Source organism: Danio rerio, chromosome 20 (genome assembly GCF_049306965.1).
Source record: "Danio rerio strain Tuebingen ecotype United States chromosome 20, GRCz12tu, whole genome shotgun sequence".
NCBI classification, from domain to species: domain Eukaryota; kingdom Metazoa; phylum Chordata; class Actinopteri; order Cypriniformes; family Danionidae; genus Danio; species Danio rerio.
In genome coordinates, this window is record NC_133195.1 from 19,931,855 (window position 1) to 19,948,763 (window position 16,909).

The following is a 16,909-nucleotide window of genomic DNA, read 5'->3' on the forward strand; positions in this document are numbered from 1 at the left end:
GAGAGTGCGTGCGCACTCCACTCGGAGCTTCGCATCCTTTCGAGCGCGCGCACGCGGCGCCTCTTTAACAGACATCTGTAGAGCTGCGGGCTGAGCGACACCCAACAGATTTGCAAGGTTTTACAATTTGCGAGTGGAGCCGGTTTCCTCAAGGGTATTAGGTAACCCTTGGTGATTGAGGAAACAATTCGGTGGGGTGTTGAAACACGCTTGCTGCGCCATTCTCCCTAACAAGGAGGTACGTGCGCCTTTTTATCTGTCAGTAAAGTTCCCCGTCAGGTGAGCCCTGCAGATTCCTCTGTGGCCCCCAGCACTGACTCAGCGGAGGAGTCACTTGCTGGCCCACTACGTTGTTGGTCTGCCCACTGGTCAGCCCGCGTTTTGGGTATAGGTGCTTGCTATGGGTGATCCCCACTAGGCGATCCCATATGCTTATTCCGCCACGGTTAAGTTCCCCCCTCCCTGGGCGGACCCGTGTCTTCCCTCTCCGCTAACCACTCTTTTGCTATGTGTACTCCCCCTTTTTAGGGCTAGTCCATATGTAAATTCTGCCATCTATTCCCCCTTGGGTAACGGATGGCCTCTGCAGCGTCCTCCCTATCGGGATTGCACGCTTCCCAACGTACTGTCGTATTTCCTAGAATTATCTAGATGCTCACGACTTCCCAAAAAATATATCTAAATCCGTAAGACTTCTGTTGAAGTAGGATAAATTAGGGCCAGGGACACGTTGGAGGACCGCGCCTCCCATGATGTGGGTGCGTCACGCTTGCTTGACTATCCCCTCATCGGGGGCGTTGGTAAGGTGCAGTCATTATGGCGCTTTCCATAGTTCTCCCATTTCGTGGATTTTCACAAAGATCAAATCCACTTAATAGCACTGTAGTTCCCCAACCGAAGGGGAACGTTCGAGGTTACAGAAGTAACCCTTCGTTCCCCGGGGAGGGGAACAGAAGTGCTATACTCCGTCGCCATAATGACTGTCACTTAGCTGTTTGAAAGTCTCTTCAGCTTAAAAGGATGGCATTTGCTCACTCCAGGTGTGCTTATATGCTGGGATAATTGGCAATGTAGCACACCTGTGTAAGCTTACGCTGCCAATTCATTGCATTCATTGGCCCGTTCAATACTCTTTCAGACAAGCGGCTTCTGAACCAAATCCTCCCATTTCGTGGATTTTCACAAAGATCAAATCCACTTAATAGTACTTCCGTTCCCCTCCTCGGGGAACGAAGGGTTACTTCTGTAACCTCGAACGTTCTTGAAATTAAAAAAATACTGTTTTCAATTGAACTTTAGAACTGCTACTCAGTGCAAGCCAACACATATGTGTGAGCATGTACATTCAATAATGTTAAAGAGGTTTAATGTGTATTAATTAGATTATAAGCCTTACCATTTCGTTGGGGTGCAGTAAGTGCACTATTCTTTGCTTCTGAATAGCTGTATTTAAATTTATGTTGTGTTTCGTCTAGTGCTAACAGCCAAATTGCTTATGAAATCTCATGTAGCATGTTGTTAGGATACAGCGTTACAATGTTAACCTGTTCACCTAATCTTTACATCCGTAATATTTATATTATTCACAAATTATTAACCACCTCATGTGGAACTCTGAATCAATGTTTCAATTCAGAGTCTGCTACTTTCTACTGAAAGTTGCATTTCGGTCATGAACACGCACACATTCAGAGCCTTTTTGACTGAATGAATGAAATACGCAGTTTTCCACTAAGGCCACCCGGGGGGCTGAAATATAATTAGCTAAACTTGCATTGGGTGGGTTACATGACTAAAACAAAGACAGACGTTCTGCCACGTAACAGAAATTTTCAAAGCAGAATATTTGACTTTAGCATTGCTTTTCAGAGAAATAACAAGAACAAGAATGTTCACTTGCTCAAGGATGTTTCTTAAACATCTAAAAACTTAATTATCAGTTTCTTTATGTTTCTTAAATATCATAAACATATGGTATTTTTATGCTTTAGAAGAGTCAAAAATGCACATACAGCACCTTCGATGTGGATTTTGGGTTGGTACAAGTACATGCTGATCCTACAGGTATGGTTTTGTTAATTAAAAGTTAACCTTTTAGCCTGAACAAACCATTGTGTGCGCTACTGTTTTTTCAATAAAGAAAATAATAGCAAGTTATTATCTGTATTGCTAACAGCTAACTAGCTAAATGAAATGCGCTTATACATCTGTCACTGCCTGTACTGTAGCTCACAATAGTCAGTCAAATTACCTCTGAGATTCAATGACTCTCATTCCTGCAATTGTGTTGTAAAAGTATGTTCCCACAATCCATTGTATTAGAAAATGCTAAAGTTAAATGAGAAATTCTTGGAACAGCAATGTTTTCTTTTGATTATTTCTTCACTATATCTGTGTAAATCTCTCTCTGTCAGGGGGAAAATAGAGTAATGTGTTTACAAAGCAGACAAAAAGCCTGTGACCTCAGATGCAATCACTGCTGAGATCAGACAAATTCTGTCTTTCTCTCTCATTCACTCCTAATCTCTGTGATGTACCACAGAACAAAAAAATAAATAAATTAAAAAAAGTGAACAACAGATTAGACTAGTTTGACTTAAAATTCTCAAAGCTATCAATGTCTTTTTAAGCGAACTCAATTCATTCAGCAGCCATCTTGGTAACACCACAGAGTAGTTTTCTGATCAACAGCTCATATGGAGAAAGACATATTTAAAAAGTTTTTCGGCTACGTCAGCAATATAGTTTGACATTGTTATCATAAATACTGCTTGTTTATCTCAAGTCATGCATTAAAAAGTAACATGTTAATGTGCATTTTAGGTAGCCTACCCTAAATGTGTTTAACATCTAATTTAAAGGGGTGATCCATTACGATACAATATTTTAAACTTTAGTTGATGTGTAATGTAGCTGTGTGAACATGAGCAACATCTCTGAATGTAATACACTTAATGTTCAATGCAAAGGGAGACACTGGCTCATTTGGAGTTAGTTTAGCAAAGCCAGATTCATATTTATCAGTCAAAGCGCTGTAAACACCCACAATCTTCAGAAACTTTGCGAAGACTGTGCTGGACCTTATGTGCACTCGACGCAGAAGTATAAACAGTTCGGGGTCACGTGACTCCACACACTGTAGAGAAATTAATTGAAAAAAATGACCTGGTAAAATTAGATTGATTATATGTTTTAAATGTTGATTTCAATGACTTTTTGATTAATCCCCATGAGCCCTACATCCATCCATAACATAAACTTAAAAGGTAAATTTGTATTTATTACAAAACAAAGCTATGAAATATGTCGTACCTTTTTTTCTAAACTTCCTTCATACTTTTAAAACTATGCTTTGTAAATTGCAGGGCTACAATGACTAAAGACGTTTGGAAAAGTTTTTTTTTTTTTCTTTCTTTTTTTTTTCTTCTCAGCAGCTCTTCCTCCATGTTCACAAGTCTTATTCTCACTTGGGTCAGATGGCCTAAGAGCTTCTTCACTGAGGTCTGAACTGAGCTGTGAAAATCAAGGGCTTCATCTCTCTAACACACACACACACACACACACATATGGAACTGGAACAAGCTGAGAGAAGTCCCTGAATAAAAGCTGACAGAGTCCCTCAAATAAACCTTTCTGAGAAACAGAAATGATATGAGGGAGAAAGAAAGAGGAAGAATAAACATGGCTGCAGCCAGGTTTTATAAATCAGTGAGGTCTGTTGGTTTTTAGAAATTCTGCAATAATAAAACATATAAGTGAGCAAAAATGTAAATTACCTCATCATTTACTCTCTCTCTCTCTAAATAAAGTGAGGTCTTAAAACATTATACATTTCCTTCTTCTGTAGAACACAAAATAAGATATTTTGAAAAATGCTGGCTGACTTTGATTGAGAATATGTTTTTATGAAATATTTTTTAAGTTCAACAGAAGAAAGAAACTAAAATAGGTTTTATGTAGTGAATTAAAATAGATATTTAGTGAATGGTGAGTAAACAATAGCAAAATTGTAATTTTTGGGTAAACCATCCCTTTAATTTTATCTTGTCTTTGCAAGGGGCCAGTGTTTTTGCTTCTGTTTTTTTCTACAGATTATTTGTACGAAGGTTATTATATCACTGTTAATAACATGGCATTTCTGTGTGAAGTTTGCATGTTCTCCCTGTGTTGGTGTTTGTTTCCTCCGGGTGCTCTGATTTCCCCCACAGTGCAAAGACATGCTATACGTGAATTGAATACACTAAATTGTTTGTAGTGTATGAGTATGTGTGTGAATTGGTGTGTGGATGTTTCCCTGTACTGGGTTGCGGCTGGAAGGGCATTCACTGCATAAAACATGCTGGAATAGTTGGTGGATCATTCTGCTGTGGCAACAACTGAAATTGAGACTAAGCCAAAGAAAAATGAATGATTGTATGTTGATAGCATTTGGCACAGTCCCATATTAATGATATTATGATCATTGCATTTGTCTTACCCAATGTGGTCTCCGCAGCCATAAACTATCCACATGTCCCTATTTCACTTTCTGCCTGTAAGCTGAAGTGCCTATGGCAAAGTGTTGCCTGATATTGCCATGTAAAACAAACAAAAACAATACAATTAAACCTTTTGCATCCATACACTCTTGCATTTACACATACACTAGTCAATTTAGCTCATTCACTTTACTTATACTGCATGTCTTCGGACTGCGGGGGAAACCGGAGCACCCGACAGAAGCCCACACAAACACAGCAAGAGCATGCAAACTCCACACACTATGCCAACTGAACCAGCCAGAGCTTAAACCAGCAACTTTCTTGTTGTGAGGCGAAAGCGCAATCCACTGCGTTGCCCTCTTCACACTTTAGTAATGTCCTAATTAATGAATTAATTATTCAAGTATTAACCCTCAGAGGTCGGAGGAGATTTTGGGGTCCTTAAGATGTTTTGACATGACCTGACATTTGTGCTTATTTCAGCTACTTATTACATAGTACTGGCCAACATGTAGTAGGTTTTGAAGAAAAAAAAAGTAGCTGAAAAAAAGGTCCAAAAATAGTCTTTTATGTCTCCAGAATGTTTCTGTAAAATTTCAAGACACCTATCAGATTATTTAATATACCTTTCAGAATGTTGACATTTTCTGCTCTGAACACTATGTAGCTGCTTTTGTGGCCTGTGCTTTTAATGCTGGTTCTTCTCGCCCACCATTCCCACATTCCTGTTAAAGTGGGCATCAATTGTGTGCCCTAATCTCCACCTCGTCTGTGTCAGATAAAGATAAGAGAGACAGACAAGAAGGAAGCAGTTATCAAATAACATTTGTGATTAATACCACAGTAAGAACTTTCCCAATGATTACTTAATTAATTTGTTGTGAAGTTTTTTCAACCCTTTCTGCAACAATGAATGACAAACAATGTCGTCACAAAGTTCATGCACACACACAGACATTTAACTTTGCACTGTTTTTATACTTAAATATGACAGGATACACATTAATATCCACTGCTGTTTGGATATCCGTTATGTTAATGTACAAAACAAAACTGATTTAATGTCCACAATCCAGGATTAAGCGTATTCTTTTATAATTGTACTGACATGAGGCTGTGGTGATAAAGACAGTAAAATTGCTGTAATTCATTACAAACATGCACTCACAGAAAGCTTGAACAGATTTTTTACACCCAGTTGTTTTGCGCTTGTCCTGTGTTGTTGATATAATTATACACATTACTACAGAGACATGTTAATACACAGCAATCAGTCAATTCGGTGGGTGGAGAAACCGCACTCCTACGTCACATTGCAGTGGTTATAAAAACGGGAGGGATTTGGATCCTATTTTAATGTCAGTTTATTTAAAAAAAGGGACGTGTTGTCTTTAAATTATCTCGGTATGACTGTGATGGTATGACACACTATATACCTGGATACAGTTCAATCCAAAATGCTTACAAAAGATGATTTTACATCATAGATGCCCTTTAAATTCATAAATGTTTACATTTATGCTTTGAACATGAACATTTGCTGTGGTCTACACCTTAGTGACCTCATAACTGGCTATGGGCCTGAAGACAAAAAATGCAGTTAAATTAATAAAAGAAAGAGAAGGGACTGTTTTTGACTGGTTAAAGCTGATGATGTAACGGCCCACGGGGTCAGCAGAGAGCATTCATTACGATCCGGAGGAAATAATGTGATAATCTGAAGCCTAATGAGAAGCCACCTCAGGGATGTTGTCAGAGAACAGGGGGTTGGGATGTCACCTTCAGTCTTTAGCCCTCTCTGCTTTTCCCTTTCAATCTCCGCTGTCCGGCCTCTCTCTTTGTGTGTCTGTGAACTATGAGGTCAGTGCATTAGCCTTGCTGCAGGAGCTGTTGGCGGAGTGAAGTGTGCAGTCCGTGGCTTTCGCTGAAGCCGATGACCCTGTACACACACATGCACACACCCACACACCTGCAGCCCAGACATAAAACAACATTATGGAGAACAAAACACATTCATTTTCTTACCTTCTCTGCTTTTGAACCTAAAGGACAAACACTGCCAAGACAAAAACATGTGGATGTTTCAGTCTAATATGGGGATTTTGCTAGTGTTTTTTTTTTTTTTTTTGCTAGTGTTAATTTGTTTTTGAATAGGTGGAGCAAATTCTACCTGTTCTGAATATAGTGATACCGGTAAATATCCATAAAATTACTGGAACGACTTTACTGGTATATTTAAAAAAGCGCTGCTCACACAGGCAAGAACATTTCGGAATTTTTCACACATCCATTCCACAATACTGGTAAATTCTGACATCATTTCCCAGAAATAACCTCTAAACAGCTGCACTTGTATTTGTAAACACAGAAGCGTTGATGGTACACTGCAAAAAATGCTTTTCTTACTTAAATTTTTTTGTCTTGTTTCTAGTCTAAATATCTCACAATTCTTAAATCAAGAAGAATTTTTTTAGACAAGCAAAAGACATTGTCTTGTTTTAAAAAATATTATGCCAAAATTAAGTGAGTTTTCTTTAAAATTAGCAAAATTATCTGCCAATGGAGTAAGCAAAATAATCTTATGTCAAAAGAAAAAACAAGATTTGGCAGATTATTTTGCTTGTTTTAAGAAAAAAAACTGACTTAATATTGGCATATTATTGATGAAAACAAGACAATATGTTTTGCTTGTCTAGAAAATTCTTCTTGATTTAAGAATTGTGAGATATTTACACAAGAAACAAGACAGAAAATCTAAGAAAAGCATTTTTTTGCAGTGTACAAATTATGTGTGAGTGCTGTTGCTCACCAGCAGCTTCACATGCACGCGTCAAACTAAAGCAGAGCTTGAAGGTAAACAAACGATGGCTTATCATAAGCATTTTATCAATAATTTTTTTCCACAGTTGGCATTAAGAAGGAACATAGAAACATTATAGGACTAACATCTAGCAGCTAAATGTGTCTGGAAAAATATTCAAAGGCTTTTTATTTTCATAAACAGCGCGGATGTGACTGTGTTTGAGTTTTCTGATTGGCTGGAGAAGACGTCTCACTTCAGCATGTTCTAGAGGTGATTGTGCTCTTTCTAGCAATCTTCCCTCTGCCTTCACACAGCGCAGCATTCTGGCATATTACTGGTAATGTTATAACATCACTTTCTGGAAAATTGCCTGAACGAATTTACCAGTCTTTTTTAAAAAAAGGGCCTGTTCACTCATGATCTGTATGGGTGAAAGGGGCTATTGTGTCTATCATTCTGTTGTTCTATCTGTAATTCTGTCTTTATTCTGTCTTTAAATTGTCCTTTTCTTTTTGTTTTCAGTCATTGTCATTCTATTGTTCTTTCTTTCTGTCTGTTGTTCTGTCTGTTTGTAATAATGTCTGTATAATATTGTCTGTTTATCTATCTTTCTATCATAAGGTCAGTTGTTTTCATTCTATCTTTCTGTCAGTTTGTCTGTTCTTTCTATCGCTATGTCTGATATTCTGTCTGTCATTCTTTCTCCGTTGTTCTATCTGTATTTCTGACTATCATTCTGTCTATTGCTGTTTTTTTGTTTGTATTTTTTCTTTCTATCTTTGTTCTATCTATAATTCCTTTGTCTGTTGTTCTGTCTGTGTCTAGAGTATGTCTGTTTAATTATGTTTGTCAGCCTACTATATATCAGTCATTTTGTCTGTTGTTCTGTATATCATTAGGTCAGTTGTTCTGTCTGTATTTCTGTTTGTCTGTTGTTCTGTCTGTCTGTTATTATGACTGTGTAACTCTGTCTGCCTTTCTATCTTTATGTCATGTCTGACGTTCTGTCTGTCATTCTCCCTGTTATTTTGTATTATTTGATTTAAAAGAGGATGGCATGTGGCTCAGTGGTTAGCACTGTTGCCTCACAGCAAGCAGATTGTTGGTTCAAGTCTTGGCTGGGCCAGTTGGCATTTCTGTGTGGAGTTTGCATGTTGTCCTAGTGTTTAATTGGACTTCCTTCAGTGCTCCGGTTTCCCCCACAATCCAGAGACATGAGCTATAGGTGAATTAGTCAATGTGTGTGTGTGTGTGTGTGTGTGTGTGTGTGTGTGTGTGTGTGTGTGTGTGTGTGTGTGTGTGTGTGTGTGAGAGTGTGAGAGTGTATGGGTGTATACCCAGTACTCAGATGTGGGGGGAAGGGCATCCACTGCGTAAAAACATATGCTGGAATAGTTGGCGGTTCATTCCACTGTAGTGATCCATGGTAAAAAAGGGACTAAGCTGAAGGAAGCCGAAGGCCATTGTGTCTGTTGTTCTGTCTATAATTAGCTATGTTTATAACCAAAGATGTGATTTAGACTTAATGTGTAAATTCAAAACATTGCATAAAACATTTGAGAATTGAGCACCATTTTCATCCAATGAGTCAATGAGAACAAATGTATCTTTTGGTGCAATAGGAGAAGCCACTGAGGACCTTTTTTTTTTAAAAGATGGTCTTTTGGAGCACAGCCAATCAAGTTCTGGGATGTAATAATACTGAACCACTGATGACAGACTTTGACTAAGGGATTTAAGAATGATCAAAACAAGATTTCAGATGTTTTGCAGAGTGGTCAGTCCACTAACGCTGTCCTACTACACCCATTTTTGATATCACATGATCTGTTAAACAAAATCACATGACTTGTTTTAATGAGCATGCTAGATTTTATTCAGTTAATGTATTTCAGTCTATTTCTCTAAAACAAAACAGTACTGTCTGCCCAAAATGTGATAAATTTAAGATATCTGATGCAATCCTGCTTCATATAGTTAAGCTTTATGTCCTACTCTTCAAGACTTGCAAGATCTTCCTTTTTTTCTGAAAGCACAAATCAAACTATTGAACAACATTAATTCTTAATTTTGTTTGGGGTTTCAAGCCATGCACTTGGTTTATCCAGGTCTCAAAAGCATTTTTCTTTTAGCAGCTAAAACTTTGGTAAAAATAAATTTCCTCCCTCTTTCAGTCTCCTCATTCTCAGCAAACTCACAAAGGTATTCCATCTAGAACGAATGCAGTACCATTTACAGAATAAGAAGCATCAGTTTTCTAAAACATGGTAACCTTTCTTTAAAGGGACAGAGTCAATTGAAAGGGGCATTGAATTAAGTTTCAAGAGTTCACACTTAGATATTGCCTGTTGCTATCAGCAGGGGTGGCATGCTGTCTTGGGACAAAGCTCTGAACTCGGATAATTTTCTATTACCTGATCAGTTAACATAAAGGGGGTCCGAGATGAGGTAGGACTCAAGCACTCCCCTGTAAAGAAAGAGATGGGGTGGAAGAGGGGATTCTGTCACCGACTCGATACCAGTCATTCCCCTCGCTAGCCAGCAGAGGTCATCATCACCGGACTTCTAACATTACGTCATCCTCTAGACTGATTGCCACTCACACACCAGCAGCACATTACCTTGATCACCTCGCACTCCCATATAAGCAGCACACACACTAACATCATTGCAAAGTCTTGTTCTGCCCTGGCTAACACTACTGAGCATTTTGTATCCTTGCCTGCTTTCCCGTTGCTTACCTTGGACTGTATTTCGACCTTGTCTTGTCTTGTCTTGCCTGCCGCCTGCCCTGAACCCTAGCCTGAATACTGACTTTAATCCTTGCCGCCATCCTCTGACCCATGCCTGCTTACTCACCCTGTGTTTGCCTGCCGCCAGCCCTTCGACTTGATACTACTCTTTTTGATGTGAGTTCACACACGCATAACATCTGTGAGCTTATTGTTGTTAAACTCTGTTTAATAAATATACTGCAAATGGATCCCTCTGTGTCTGACCCTTCGTTACAGATTCTTTCAAAACAGAGATAAGGCAGTAGGGTGAATTCAGTCTATTTTTGGATCAATCTGATTGGATTGTGGCTTTTTACAGATGAGAGACCATCCACAATTAATTATATCATGTCTCGAAACTAGTTCATAAAACTTCACTAAGTGAGATCTTATGGCAGATTTAAACTGTAGTTAAACATTTCTTTGTATCAGATTAGAAAATGTTTTGTGTACGTACAGTACGTACTCTGTAATCTAGTTAGACCAGAAACACCTCTACTCATGTGTCTACACATCACAGAAGCAACATATTCGGTTTATTTTGTATGCATAAACAAAATGTGGAAGATATTTAGATATGTCAAACATATCTGTACTTGTGAATATTTAATATATGTGTGTGTGTGTGTGTGTGTGTGTGTGTATGTATATATATATATATATATATATATATATATATATATATACACACACACACACACACACACAACAGTTCTGTTGTCTGGTTCTCGAATCTGATTGGCTGGTAGCCGTGATATATTTAAGTAATATCAGCACTAGTACAGCCTCTTTCCCCTTTGTGTATTACTCCACCCACATACAGCCAGCAAAAAGCAAACATAACAGATCTAAAGTTTAAAAGATGCTTGCTCAGCTGTTTAACGTTCAGCTTACGATTTGAATCCGGAAGAAAGAAGTTCCTCCTACAAAAGGGTTTTTGAGACTCTTCATGTTTAATTTTTGTTTTTATATACACGATTATGCCATCAAACTGTTGTATAAACGCAATATCACATGAGTAGAGTGCGATATGGCTGCATATCGGCACTGGTGGGGGCACTAAGGCCAACGCACTCCTCCCACCAGTGACAATATACAGCCATATCGCACTGCTACTTGTGTAATATTGCTCATATATATATATATATATATATATATATATATATATATATATATATATATATATAAATTAGCGCTGTCAAAATTAACGCGTTAACGCATGCGATTAATTTTAAATAATTAACGCGTTAAAAAGAATTAACGCAATTAATGCAGTTCAGGGTTTTTTTACTTCCTGTTGTGGTGGACGTGTGTTCAACATGCAATAAATGTGGATAAGACCAAGGAAGCACTTTTTGAAGGCAAGTTCCAGTATAAAACAATTAGTTGCATCACAGGTTATCCAGAGTTTCATGCAATTTCAGGTGTTTCATTTTTAACTTTCGACATCTGTTGTAAATTGATACCACATGGCGAACAGAAAGAAAATCCTCCGCATTTCGTGACTTGGTGTTTCTTTAAGGTAAGGTTCCTTTTAAGGCTACACGGTAGAATTTTAATAAGAGTATTATCTTAATCATGTTAAAATCGGAGTATTGGTGTCTTATGTAAATGTACTCAGAACGTCTGGTGAAGTCGCGAGCTGTCAAAGACAGGGCATTACTCTGCCTTTCAGCATGATCCCTCCAAGTTTAGCGTGTTTCCTCATTAAACGCAGCAAAAGCATATGCTTCGCGTCGTTGTGTAAGAATCCTTGTGAAATACAGTAATACTTTAGGACGCTTAGCAAATTTGATGAACGTGATCATGCGTGTTGAATCTGAGGGGAGTCGCTCCAGTATGGAAGGCCGTTGGGGCCAAAACGTCTGCAGCGCGTTGTGTGTGTCTGTCTGTGTGTGTGTCTGTGTCAGGCCCGTTGAGGGGTGTCAGGGGTGGAGTGAGCAATGTATCTGAGTAGGGGGGAGAGGGGTGTGCAATGTATTTAACGACCGGTTTGCAAGAAATTATCATTCATTTGCGGGCATTTGGGAGTCTCTGTGCACTTGCGATACTTCTAGTCTTAGCAACTGGATGAATGTAAAGGAGGATCAAGCAAAATTGTTTCTACTCTATAATTAATGTTCTCAACTCACAGCAACAAAACTTTACAATGAGTGCAACAGTTTGTATTCTATAGTTTATTATTAAAATTTTTTATTTTCCATATCTGCAGTTCCTGTATTTTGGCATTTTTTTGCAGTCCACTTAGAATACAACAATGAAATCAATGTTTTCTTTATTGGCATTGATTGTTTTGAAATTTAAATGTCATTAACATGCCTGTGTTTTAATTTCTGTAATAAATATGGCTGTCAAGCCAGGATCTTGATGGTTTATTGTGGGTATGTTGTTTACATGAAGAAATCTCTGTTACAAGTTAAACAAAAATTCTATTAAACAATTATATTTTAAATTTAAATATTTTTTTGTCTTGCGTTTACAATAATTTTACATTTAAATAGCCAAAATTACAAGTTTCAGTATTTTAAATGCGATCAATCGCGATTAATCGCAATTAATTTTTTAAAAAAGGTGCGATTAATTAGTTAATTTTTTTTAATCGATTGACAGCACTAAATATATATATATATATATATATATATATATATATATATATATATATATCATGTTTTACAAATATTGGGTGAATATTCACAAATCCCCTTGTTTATTTTCTAGTAAATGATTTAAATAATATTTCGCTAGATATTTTTCAAGACAATTCTATACAAGGGACATTTAAATGCTTAACTAGGTTAATTAGGTTAACAAGGCAGGTTAGGGTTATTAGGTAAGTTATTGTATATAAGTTATTGTTTAACTTACATGTTCTGAAGACAATCGGAAAAAAAAAAAATTCTTAAAGGGGCTAATAATTTTGACCTTAAAATGATTTTAAAAAGATGAAAAACTGCTTTTATTCTAGCTTAAATAAAACAAATAAGACTTTCTCCAGAAGAAAGAATAAAATCAGACATACTGTGGTAAATATTTGGGAAATATTTAAAAAAGCTAAAAACATTCAAATGAGGCTAATAATTCTGACTTCAACTGTATGTATGTATGTATGTGTGTGTGTGTGTATATATATATATATATATATATATATATATATATATATATATATATATATATATATATATATATATATATAAGTTTATCTTACTCATTTGTCTGCACATTTTCAAAATGTGTACCAAACTGTGTATGTTCCATTTTTATTAAAGTCTGAATGAAATATAAATTTACAATGTTCATTTTACTAGCACACGTTATTAGCCTTTAGATTAAGAATTAATCTGTGAAAGTTAATCCTCTGGGAAAAAAAAAGTTTGTTTTAGTAACCTTCAATCAAACTTTGGACATCTGCATTCATGTTTATAGTGGTGGTTCTTCCCTATTGCTATTAGTTTGATACCTTAATTTACAAAATTCTTAACTACGCCTCTCTTAGCATTAGTTTGCTATGAAAGAATTGTGCACAAAATGAAAGCCCCACTCCTTACTCATCATACCATTTCACTTGGAAATACATCCTGAAAACACGCTGTAATAAAAGCAACTTTCAGTTCACTCTGACTAAGCATTGTTTTATAAAATTTTCCAAAATGCACATTACAGTGGGTGAACGAAAACGGCTATTCTGTCTGTCTGAAATTGTTTTCTTTTATTCTTTTCCTTTGATAATTCTGTTTTTCCTGATGGGTCTCCTTCTGTCAGTGATTTTGTATGTCTAATGGTTTATAGTTATCTCCATCTGTCAATCTATATATTGTTCTGAGGGAATTTGAACCAATGAGATATCACCAACATAGACTCATTCTGAAAACTAATTTCTGGAGAATACAAATTATATAGCCAGAAGTGCATATGGCTGCATTTTATCTTTAAATCTTTTATCTTTGCTACAGGGTGGTATGATGTCTTTCCTTTTTGCGCTTACCAGCTGCACGCTTACCTCCGTATGGACGGCTTTTCTGCTGTTACCAGTTTGTCCGGGTGGCGTTGGCAGACTTGAGACATAAATCGAAGTTGACCGTGACAATGAGGATTGAGTGAAGTTCAGTTCCAGAAAGCAGGTAAGACAAAAACTGAAGCTAAAAAAAAATAAACAAGTAAATAAGAGGGTGAGAATGTTGTGAAATCTGAAAGTGTAGTAAAAATAAGGCGAGGGCTTTTCTATTTTCTGGATTGCTTTTGGTTGGGTTTAGGAAAGGGGGTGGGCGGGGCAATCTACACTTCTTAAAATACTATTGGTTGGGTTTAGGGTGTTGATCAGTCAGTCGACAGCGGCCTCTGGTGGATTTGCGAAAACAAAAACTGCAAAAAACATAGCTCCCGGGATGTATTTTGCTCAATCCAGAAATGTATAATGGGGTACGTAATCAGAATGAGACTGGGTTGGCTATCCCAGTGGGAAGGGCCACTACTAAATAAGTTGAAACAGAAAAAAATCATCAATTTTCATGACTCTCACTGAAGTTATGTTAAAACAGAGAAAAAAGATGGCTTATGCAGTTAGAACACAACGTATGTCTCTACAACACCACATTATGCCATAATCTGTTCCTTACAGCACAGGCAGCGGAGAGCAGATATTCTTATGTCATTGGTTAGTTTGTATCTACTCGGCCATGCAGTGTAATTTACAATGTCATTTATTAATTTCCAACAATATTATTATGCAGATCTGGTCCTTCTGTGTGTGCGTTTAGCCCATAGAATCTACTCATCATGTGTGCATATGTGTGTACGTGTGTTATATACTCAGTAAGTGTGATGTAGTAGACTAATTCAGTTACACTGTGATTACAGGAGCATATCTCAAAGCTCCCTATCAGGATAAGAACAAGATGAACGAGACTGCCAAGGAGAGTGGGAGGAGAGAGGATGGAGAGGGTGAGAGAGAAGCGAGAGGGTACAAAGAAGATATTGAGGCAGTCAAGATGACAAATAAAAGAGGGAAGACAGATTAAAAGAGGAGAATAACATAGTAAAGGAGACAGAAAGGACATAAATGGTGCCGTTTGTTGAGATCGCACAACTCGCAAACACCCGCATCTGTACAGGCAATCTTACACACACAGTGGAGCTGTTAGATGTATTAGTTTTTTCTCTGCGGTGATCTGTCTTCAGTAATGGCTAATACTTAAAGACAGCCTCAGTGATAGTGAAGACGAGCAGAAGATGAGTTAGTCAGCGCAGGGGACCGACTCTATGCCTGGGGACAAGCCGTAAGGGCCCGACTCTCAAAAAACATCTCTGCAGCACCCTGATGCTCGCCCCCGGCAAACACTCAAGACGTTACCTCAAACGCCTTCTCTTCTCTTATTAACAGTGAAATACAGAGAGAAAATACAAGAGATTTGCTAAAAATCTCCCCACAGAGTTTCACCCACTGCTAGCACGTTCAATACTATGACGCTTGTATTTTGTTCAGCTGTTTTACTTTAAAATGCTTAAAATGCATTTATTATTATGAATTTAGATTTTTTGTTTTAAATACCAAAATTATAAAAATATTATGGTAACATGATTTTTCTTGAAATCCAAGCTTTTAAGATTTAAGCTTAAAGAGGGCATTTTATGACTTGAGAAATCAAACTTCCTGATCTTTTTACACATTTTTTAGCTATTAACTTTCAGAACTCAAAATGTTCATAGTAGTATAAAAGCAGCTTATATTGAATCCACTTTAGCAAAAATCGCAGGGTGTAGAATGTACTATTTCAACATAGGTTTATTCTGAAAATGTCCCATATACATTTCTGGAGATCGCTAATTATGTAGCCAGAACTACGTATGGTTGCATTTTGTCTTTAAAACAAATTGTACGAAGTTACAGATGCCTGCTAGCATTTTACTTTGATAGACTTCTCCTTAGGAAAAACGCTTAATGTCAGGTCCTGCGTTCCATGTGCTTATGTTTTCATCATGTGACCTTCCCCATGTGATCCTTTGTTTTGTTTCCCCACTGTTTCCTAAGGTTCATTAGTTCCAGTTGTTTCTTACACCTGCTAGTCATTAGTTCCATTAAGTCATGTGTATTTATACCCTTGTGATTAGTTATTCCATTGTATGATATTCTACATTGTGCATTGTTTACACTCCATGTCGTTCCTGAATCACATGTATTTCCTGTCTTCCAAGTGAGTGTTTGTAAGTAAATCTACATGTTTGATAACTCATGCAATCCTATGTCTCTCTTAGAGAGCCCATGTGTGACATAATACTTCATTACCTCATTTGTGACTCATTTGTGTTCTGACCACATGTGCTTGGATCAATGAAGTGTTTAGACTTTTAAAAACACTGTTGTAATTTGTTGAGCCACTAAACATTATTCTCATTATGTTTTTCTACAAACACAAATTACTTTTAAAATTTCAAATATAGTCTGTGTTAGTAAATGCAAGGCTATTTATGAAATCCAGGCACAACGCTGTACGACAACAGTTGAGATGACTGTTCTATAGCTTACAGCTAATCAATCTGTCAGATTCTGGAGTGCATTACATCTCTAAAGAAAATTATAAATGATAAATTATCTTAAAGCCACTTGAATGGTTTTGAGCACAATTAAGTGCACAGTGTGCTATGTTATCTGATAATTGTAGGAAAAACTCCAAAAGTCACATAAAACAAAACAAAAATGTTATGCATATGCCAAATTCAGCCGCTAATCAGCCAGAATCAGCTGAGTTGACATGACGGTGAGCAGGGAGACCTAGTTGTCACTCAAGTGGCCACGCCCTTAATTATGCAGGTTTAATATAACGTAATAATAATGAAACGGATAAGTTATACTCCAA

General features: G+C 37.2%; 1 long non-coding RNA gene across 3 annotated transcripts in view; it reads left to right on the forward strand.

Moving 5' to 3' along the window:
• LOC141379546 (uncharacterized) overlaps positions 1-16,402 on the forward strand; it is a 249,416-nt gene extending 233,014 nt beyond the window's left edge. For 2 of the 3 annotated variants that reach the window (XR_012396380.1, XR_012396381.1), the window contains exons 4-5: positions 14,009-14,176; positions 14,913-16,401. This is a non-coding gene — a long non-coding RNA (uncharacterized lncRNA). Of the gene's footprint in view, positions 1-11,347; positions 11,420-14,008; positions 14,177-14,912 lie in introns of those variants that run through there. The other variant, XR_012396382.1, reaches the window with a different exon arrangement.
• The last annotated feature ends 507 nt before the right edge of the window (positions 16,403-16,909 follow it).